This window comes from Cydia fagiglandana, chromosome 5, assembly GCF_963556715.1.
Source record: "Cydia fagiglandana chromosome 5, ilCydFagi1.1, whole genome shotgun sequence".
NCBI lineage: Eukaryota > Metazoa > Arthropoda > Insecta > Lepidoptera > Tortricidae > Cydia > Cydia fagiglandana.
Genome location: NC_085936.1, coordinates 10,260,021 through 10,267,848, shown reverse-complemented (window position 1 = coordinate 10,267,848; position 7,828 = coordinate 10,260,021). Strand labels below are relative to the sequence as shown.

The 7,828-nt window shown below is 39.4% G+C and overlaps 1 long non-coding RNA gene across 1 annotated transcript; it reads right to left on the bottom strand.

Annotated features, from left to right (window-relative positions):
* Window positions 1–5,929: 5,929 nt before the first annotated feature.
* On the bottom strand, window positions 5,930–6,267 carry LOC134664818 (uncharacterized). Its single transcript, XR_010098291.1, has 2 exons — window positions 6,192–6,267; window positions 5,930–6,009 (listed from the first exon to the last, which is right to left on the bottom strand). It is a non-coding gene; the product is annotated as an uncharacterized LOC134664818 (long non-coding RNA).
* Window positions 6,268–7,828: the final 1,561 nt, after the last annotated feature.

Here is a 7,828-nt window from a genome sequence, read left to right as displayed (position 1 = left end):
TTCTCTACTGGAATGCACGACTTAGGGTTTACTACCGTGACTGAGATGGAGATTCACCTTAAGGACACTACTCCAGTAGTATATAGACCGTATCGTCTAGCTCATTCCGAGCGTAAGCTAGTTCAGGACATGGTTAGTGATATGTTGGATCATGGAATAGTGCGTGAGTCAGAGTCTCCTTATGCGAGCCTAATCGTATTAGTAGACTACCGCGCTCTCAACAGTCGCACCAAAAGAGATCATTATCCTTTGCCACATATTGAGGATCTATTGGATCAGCTTTCTGGCCAGTCGCTATTTACATCTCTAGATTTAGCCTCAGGCTATCATCAGATTCCTATAGCCGAGAATTCCCGCGAGAAAACGGCGTTTGTCACACCCGACGGTTTATATGAGTATAACCGGGTACCATTCGGTTTGGCAAACGCTCCTGCCGTTTTTCAGAGAGCAATTCACAAAGTCCTCAGTAAATCTAAAGTGAGCTATGTCGTAATTTATATGGACGATATTTTGATACCGTCCAAGTCCTTCGAGGAAGGGCTTGAACGTCTCAAAGAGGTCTTAGGCTTGTTGAATGAAGCAGGGTTTACTTTAAAAATGGAAAAGTGCCACTTCTTCCAAGAGAAAATTGATTTCCTTGGATTTGAGATAGATCAGGATGGTATAAGGCCCGGACTCTCAAAAACTGAAGCCGTAGCCAAATTCCCAACACCAACCAATCAACACGAAATAAGAAGGTTCCTCGGGTTGGCTAGTTTCTTCAGGAGGTTCGTTAAGGGATTCGCCGTATTAGCGAGGCCTTTAACGAGCCTCTTGAGGAAAGATACTCCCTGGCAGTGGAGTGACTCTGAGAACCAAGCTTTTCAAACCATAAAGAACAAACTAGTAGATAGGCCTGTTCTAGCATTGTACGACCATACCGCAGAGACGCAATTGCATACAGATGCCAGCAAATTCGGCATTGCAGGCATACTGATGCAAAGGAAACAATCCGATGCCTGGCGGCCAGTCGCTTACTATAGCCGCCAAACTCAGCCTGATGAAATGAAACTACATTCATTTGAACTCGAGACGCTTGCTGTTGTGAGTTCTCTGAGTAAATTTCGTACATACCTCATCGGTATAAAGTTCACCATAGTCAGTGATTGCAACGCCTTACGGTCGACTTTTACTAAAAGGGACCTTGTCCCACGCATATCACGCTGGTGGATACAATTCTTAGAATTCGACTGCACCATCGAATATCGTCCGGGTGAAAGAATGTCACACGTTGATGCCCTCAGCAGGGGACCTGTATCAGTGGGTCCTGAGCCAACACATACACTGGATGTTTTATCCGTTGGTACTGAAGATTGGATAACCACTGTGCAGTCCTCTGATGACGAAATCAAACGCATAAGAGATATTCTAGAAGACCCAGAGACACCTAAGATCGTTAGTATTCACAAGGATTACACACTTAAAAATGGACGGGTCTTTCGCGTACTTAAAGATGGGGGAACGAGGTGGGTAGTCCCAAAAGGAGTCCGTTGGCAACTTCTGAAAGCTAACCATGACAGCGTAGGTCATTTTGGGTTTGAGAAGACGCTAGAGCGGATACGCTCCTCATTTTGGTTCGCAAAGATGCGTAAATTTATAAAAAAATACGTATCCGCACCATAAGTTGCCGGCAGGCTCCCGAGAGGGACTACTACACCCCATCCCAAAGGTTGACGTTCCGTTCCACACACTCCACGCCGATCATCTCGGCCCATTTCCAAAAAGTAGACGCGGTTTTACTTACATATTAGTGATGGTGGATGCTTTCACAAAATACGTAAGCCTTTTTCCTGTTCGAAGCACTAAAACTAAGGAAAGCATTAGGGCATTTAAAACTCTTTTCAGTTACTTTGGGTCACCTACGCGGTTAATAACAGACAGAGGCACAAGCTTCACAAGTAAGAAATTCAAATCCTTTATACAGTCAATTGGAACGAAACACATCCTCAACGCCGTTGCTACACCAAGGGCCAATGGGCAGGTCGAACGTTACAACAGGACGATCTTGTCTGCTCTTGGTTCCATGGTGCATGGCAAAAATAAGAACACTTGGGAAGATTTACTCCCTGATGTGCAGTTAGGGTTAAATACGACAGTTCATGACGTCACAAAGAAAACACCAACGGAACTCTTGTTTGGTAGAACACTTACAAACCCGTCACAAGGCATATTAAACGAAATCGCGGATGAGATTGAGGATAAAAACGTAGGTGATAGAACAATACAGGACATTCGGTCTCAAGCTTCGGAAAATATAAAAGAAAGTCAAGAAAAAGCAAAGGAGCGATATGACAGAAACAAAAAACAAAATACAGTATACAAAGAGGGCGATTTAGTTAGGATTGCGAGGGCTGTAGTGACGGGACCAGGTCAATCTAAAAAGCTTGAGGCCAAATGTAAAGGCCCTTATAGAATTAAAAAAGTTTTACCAAATGATCGATTTCTTGTGGAGGATACTCCTTTAACCAAAAAGGGAGCTAGGTATGAGACAGTTGTCGCAATTGATAAAATATTCCCTTGGCTTAGCTTTAGTACCGCTGCTTGCTCTTCAAGTGAAGATAGTGAGGATGGTGGAAGCAATGAAGAATGATTAATGATAATGAACAATACAGTGGATAAATAGTAACTTTATATTTACATTTAACTTTAAAATTGGAAATCTACCATGATTAGTGAACTCTAGCCATCTTTACTATCGTAAAATATACGGATTTAACTATTATAGAACTGTGATTGATATGATATGATATGATGCACTGATTGGTAAAATGTAATCGAACCTGTTAATTGAATGTTGAAAGTAGATTTCTGAATGAGGGATATTTGAGCCGGGCATTGGCATATGAACTTGTCGCTCAGGATTGGCTCAAATTCCATGGATATATTGATTAAGTGAATCTTTAATATTTTAAGATAATAATATGACTTTTGTAAAAACGTAGGATAGTACACGATGTTTGAGCCGGGCATGATTGGCGTATGAACTCGCCGCCCAGGAGTGGCTCAAACTAGATAAGTTTGTGACTCGATTATAATGATATAATGATGAATGGAGAGGAATGATTGAGTCGGGCAGGATTGGCGTATGAACTCGTTGCCCAGGAGTGGCTCAATCATATCCTTAGTGATTGTGTGGTTGTGAAGGAAGTAACTTCCACACTTAGGGAGGGTGTCTGGAATCGGGCATGATTGGTGTACGAACTCACCGCCCAGGAGTGGTTCCTAACATCGCAGTCATGACAGTGAGGCAGTTGCGAGGAATAACTTCCTTACTTCATGGCTATAATTGGATTGATCTTTTGATTTAGGATTATGTGAACTTGTATATGATATTGAATTATTGATATATGAATTACGTCATGATCCTTAGATAAGATAGATTTTAGATGAATTACGAATTTCTAAAATAAACTGATATTGAGTTTTTGTAAAAATTTTAGTAATGTCTAGAACGAAGAGACTCGTTCCTAAAGGATGGCCGACTGTAACGTGACTATTAATATTGCACTGGCAACACTTTGCTAGCTAAATTCATAGTGAACGAATGACTACGTCACAACTGGTCGGTCACGGTTGACAGTTGTCACTTCGGAACGAGACGTCTTCGCGTAAGGTTGGTGACATTTTGAATATTTATGTATTTGCTTTGAATAGTTGGATATTTTGCATAATAAACATTTGATTCGTTACTTGTTGTTTAAAACTATCATTAACCCTTGAAATATCGTAACAAAAGGATGTTCTTAATTCGATTGAATGTTTTTTTTCGTAAAAGCATACATGACACGAATATCTGTCAAGTATTCATTAATTACCTTAAATAAATTAGTAAACAGTGATTTAGTTTACATTTATTACCTACAAGTACCGAAATCCATGGCTTTTTCGGTAAAACTCGCGTTAAGTCCCTAGAATATTTATCAAAATGCTCCTAAACATTGATGAAAACAAAAAGAGCATTTTTAAAAAGGTTGTAACTAATCTCCTTTGTTTTAATAACGGTCCCCCTCGGGGTGGGTCGCGGCCCTGCCGTCCTCTGCTGATTTTTAAATCGGAGACGGGTTAACTTGGCGTCGTTGCCCCGGCTTACGATTAGGCGTTTTTGCATTAAATGACGGCATACGTGATTTAATGACCGTGAAACACGAGTACATAATATGTGTAGAGTAAGAAAATCATCATCATCATCATCTCAGCCATAAGACGTCCACTGCTAAACATAAGCCTCCCCCTTGGATCTCCATACGTGCCGGTTGGAAGCGACCCGCATCCAGCGTCTTCCGGCGACCTTAACAAGGTCGTCTGTCCATCTTGTGGGTGGACGTCCTACACTGCGCTTGCTAGTAGTAAGAAAATCAGGTCCATATTTTATAAACAATGCAACTAAAATTGTTAAAATTGAGCGTCAATATAATTCGTTTTACCCATCTCAGTTCACGCTCTGCACGGGTTGTAAGCTAGGTACTTGGATACTTGTAGCAGGCTCAAAACCGAGAGCCGGGTTAGCTCGATCTTTCAAGTGAGATTCTACTGGCATTGCTTGGCACCGGCACGTCTATTACTGCTTTTCTGAAAAACCTTAAAAAATAAAATCAATTAATTTTGTATTAAGAAGAAATAACGTCTGCAAACGATACTAGGTATTGTGATATCGATTTAGAAATAAATATAAGTTAGTAGAGCGGCGGGCTGGTATCCCCGAGTCGCGAGTTCGAGTCTCGCCGAGAGAGTGAGTTTTCCACTTTTCCTTTATTTTCGAAAACGATACCCGTATCTTTCAATTTCATTTTAATTTATTATTGTCATTTTGCATGGGGTCTGATTGAGCAAGCGCGTGAATACGCGTTTTTGGTCTAAACTTATTAAAAGGCAGTAAAAGCGAATTTAAAAATAGACCTAAAAGCCCTTCAAACGTTACAAGTTGTTTTAATTTTAGAACCACCATCAAACCTAGTCAATGAAAGCTACACGTGTTCCTGACCTACGCCTACTTTAACACGCTATTTTTATATTAAATTCTATTATATCACACAACACAATTAAGGTAGCAAGAACAACCAACATGTATTCATATACAGTATGTATCTGAACGAAAAGCAATGACTCAAACCCGTTAATGTTTAGGTCATACTGAGCAACTTTTACTGGGACCAACCCCGAAATCACAAAAAAATGTGACTCCCCCATAGGAAATTTTAACATCAGACCAGCAAAATGTATGAAACATCCAATTTTTTTTCCGCGTTTTCGGGGTTGGACCCATAGTAAAAGTTGCTCAGTATGACCTAAACATTAACTGGTTTAAGTAATTGCTTTTCGTTCAGATACATACTGTATGTAATGTATTTACACTCAATGTCAGCAACTAATTTTTACTGTTGGCATTTGATAAATAATTTGTAAATATCATTAACCAAGTGAACTTTAGTGACATGACACGCTATTTTCGAGATCACAAATCTACTACTAGTACTAGTGTGTGGTGTGGACCCATTCGCCTTACGGTTATGTTAGTATAGTGCGACACAAAATAGTAAACATTAAAGATAACGGAACAAAAAAAACCATGCTAAATTGTTGCCATGTTTAAGCATATTACGTCAAAAATATGACAGTTACGTAGGAAGTGATGGTACCCTCATTTATTTTCTACTATTTTATGCCGCACTATAATTTCAGCATTTGGCAGTTTTACTGCCGTATTCGAACTTCAAGATATTCACAAGAGACGACACGCCCATTCTAGATACGTTATAGTTTAGATATCAACTAGTTCTCTTTTGCAGCGCAATTCGGGCAACCAATGTCACTTACGTTAGATAGAGTGAGATATCTATTAGATGTGAATTGGATCTCTAAGTCATATCCAGGGGTCGGACAAAAAGTGCGGATGACGTCAAACCACTTATAGGATGATTTCAAATAGTATTTTTGATTTTCATAAACAATTATCACTTATCATTTATCAACCTGTTTATACGACAACGGTTTCACTCACTTGAATTTTCACTCGAGCACTCGAGCCTGAGGAAGGACCCCCGACGGGCCCGAAACATGTCGCCAATAGCGACTAAAAATTCAAGTGAGTGAAACCGTTGTCGTATAAACAATTTAAAATATGTCTCACGAAAGTTTAATATCGATTTATCAACCTCTTTATTAAACGATATCGCCACTTGAAATGAGTAAGTACGTTTTTGACTGACACATTGTCAATCAGATGAACAATAAATTGACTTCGTTATTGTTTAGCTATTGTATCTTCACGATTATATGTAGCTAAAATTTATATTTACTAATGTATAAGAAAACGCTCTAAATGTCATCTTTACTCGAATATTGTGGCAATTTTCCGTTTTTGGAGGTACGTGACACGGAAGTTTAAATACAAACTCAAACATCATCCTGTGTGCAAGATTACGTCATTTTTACGTCATCCGCACTTTTTGTCCGACCCCTGGCTCATATCCTTTGGAAATCGTTTCCAAGAGTGTTTCCAGAATCGCGCAAATGTCAAATTTGACAGGTAAGATCTTAAAACATAATTATCGTTATCGTATCTTGGTGATGTCTAAAAGATATCTAATAGATATCTATTTCAAATTCCGAACCGGGCGTGTCGTCTCTTGTAAATATCTTGAAGTTCGAATACGGCAGTAGTTTACCATATCTGTTCTAGTAAATACTATATAATCACTAATACAAGAACAGAACGTAGGTAAAACAGAATGTACAATGACTAACTAGTACTTAACTACCCTTAACCTTGGAACTACGATGACTAGTAAAGACTAGGCTATATCTTCATGCATTTGTAATGTGTTTGTTCTGACACAGTTGTGTTATTGATTTTATGTCAAGGTAAATTTCTCTTACAATTTCATAGAAAAATACCTACTTAGACAAGAATTGGAAAATATAACGAATTTTGCCTTAAATCAACTTTCTGAAATCGAGAGAAATCTTGACTTCGCTATTTTAAAAATCGAAAGGTATATGCTTTTATCGAAGATTGAAGATTTCTAAGAGCAGACAATGACATTGACCGAGTTTTGATGACGTAAACATTAATCAAACTACAAGCATCTTCCAATCTTGGGTCGTCATTACAGAGATACTAGACATATTAATCATTCACAATTACGTTAAACGGCCAGGACCAGTCGGGCAGACTCCGCATCGTGAATACTCCACTGACAGTGGACAAATAACAAAACTGGGTTAATCTTTCACCTCCCGCAGGCCGGAGGTGGAGGCTCACCCCTCTCGCCCTCTCAACTCGCTCACTGAAACTGAAAAGGACGGACGCGACAGAAGCGTTCCATAATGCTCTAAACCCAGAAAGCGGGCTGAACCGCTTCGCTCTTATGAAGCTGCGCTCAAAGTGACAATTGGAACGCACTCGTAATTTTTTACCTTAGGAATTCAAAAAAGGATTTCCCAAGCCATAACAATCTGTACTCTGTTCTACTTTCGATTGAGTTGCGTTTACAATGTTCTCGTAAAAATTCTAGATTTTAGTACCTATTATATTCATGTGTTTGTTACATCACGTCTGTGTTGAGATGAAAATGCTATGAATATTTTGTCTTTGTTAGACCTATCAGATTGGAGAAGGAGGGAGACTACATTAAGTCACAATGCAGGGTTTCGTAAGCATTTACTTTGTTTGCCTGGGAGGTCTAGGTACTCGAGATTTAGGATCGAAGTAACTGAATTTTTGTTCACCTTCAGGAGTCCAGACGATCATTAAGTGCGTATGCGACGTAGCCTTTCAAAGTTGTTTGGA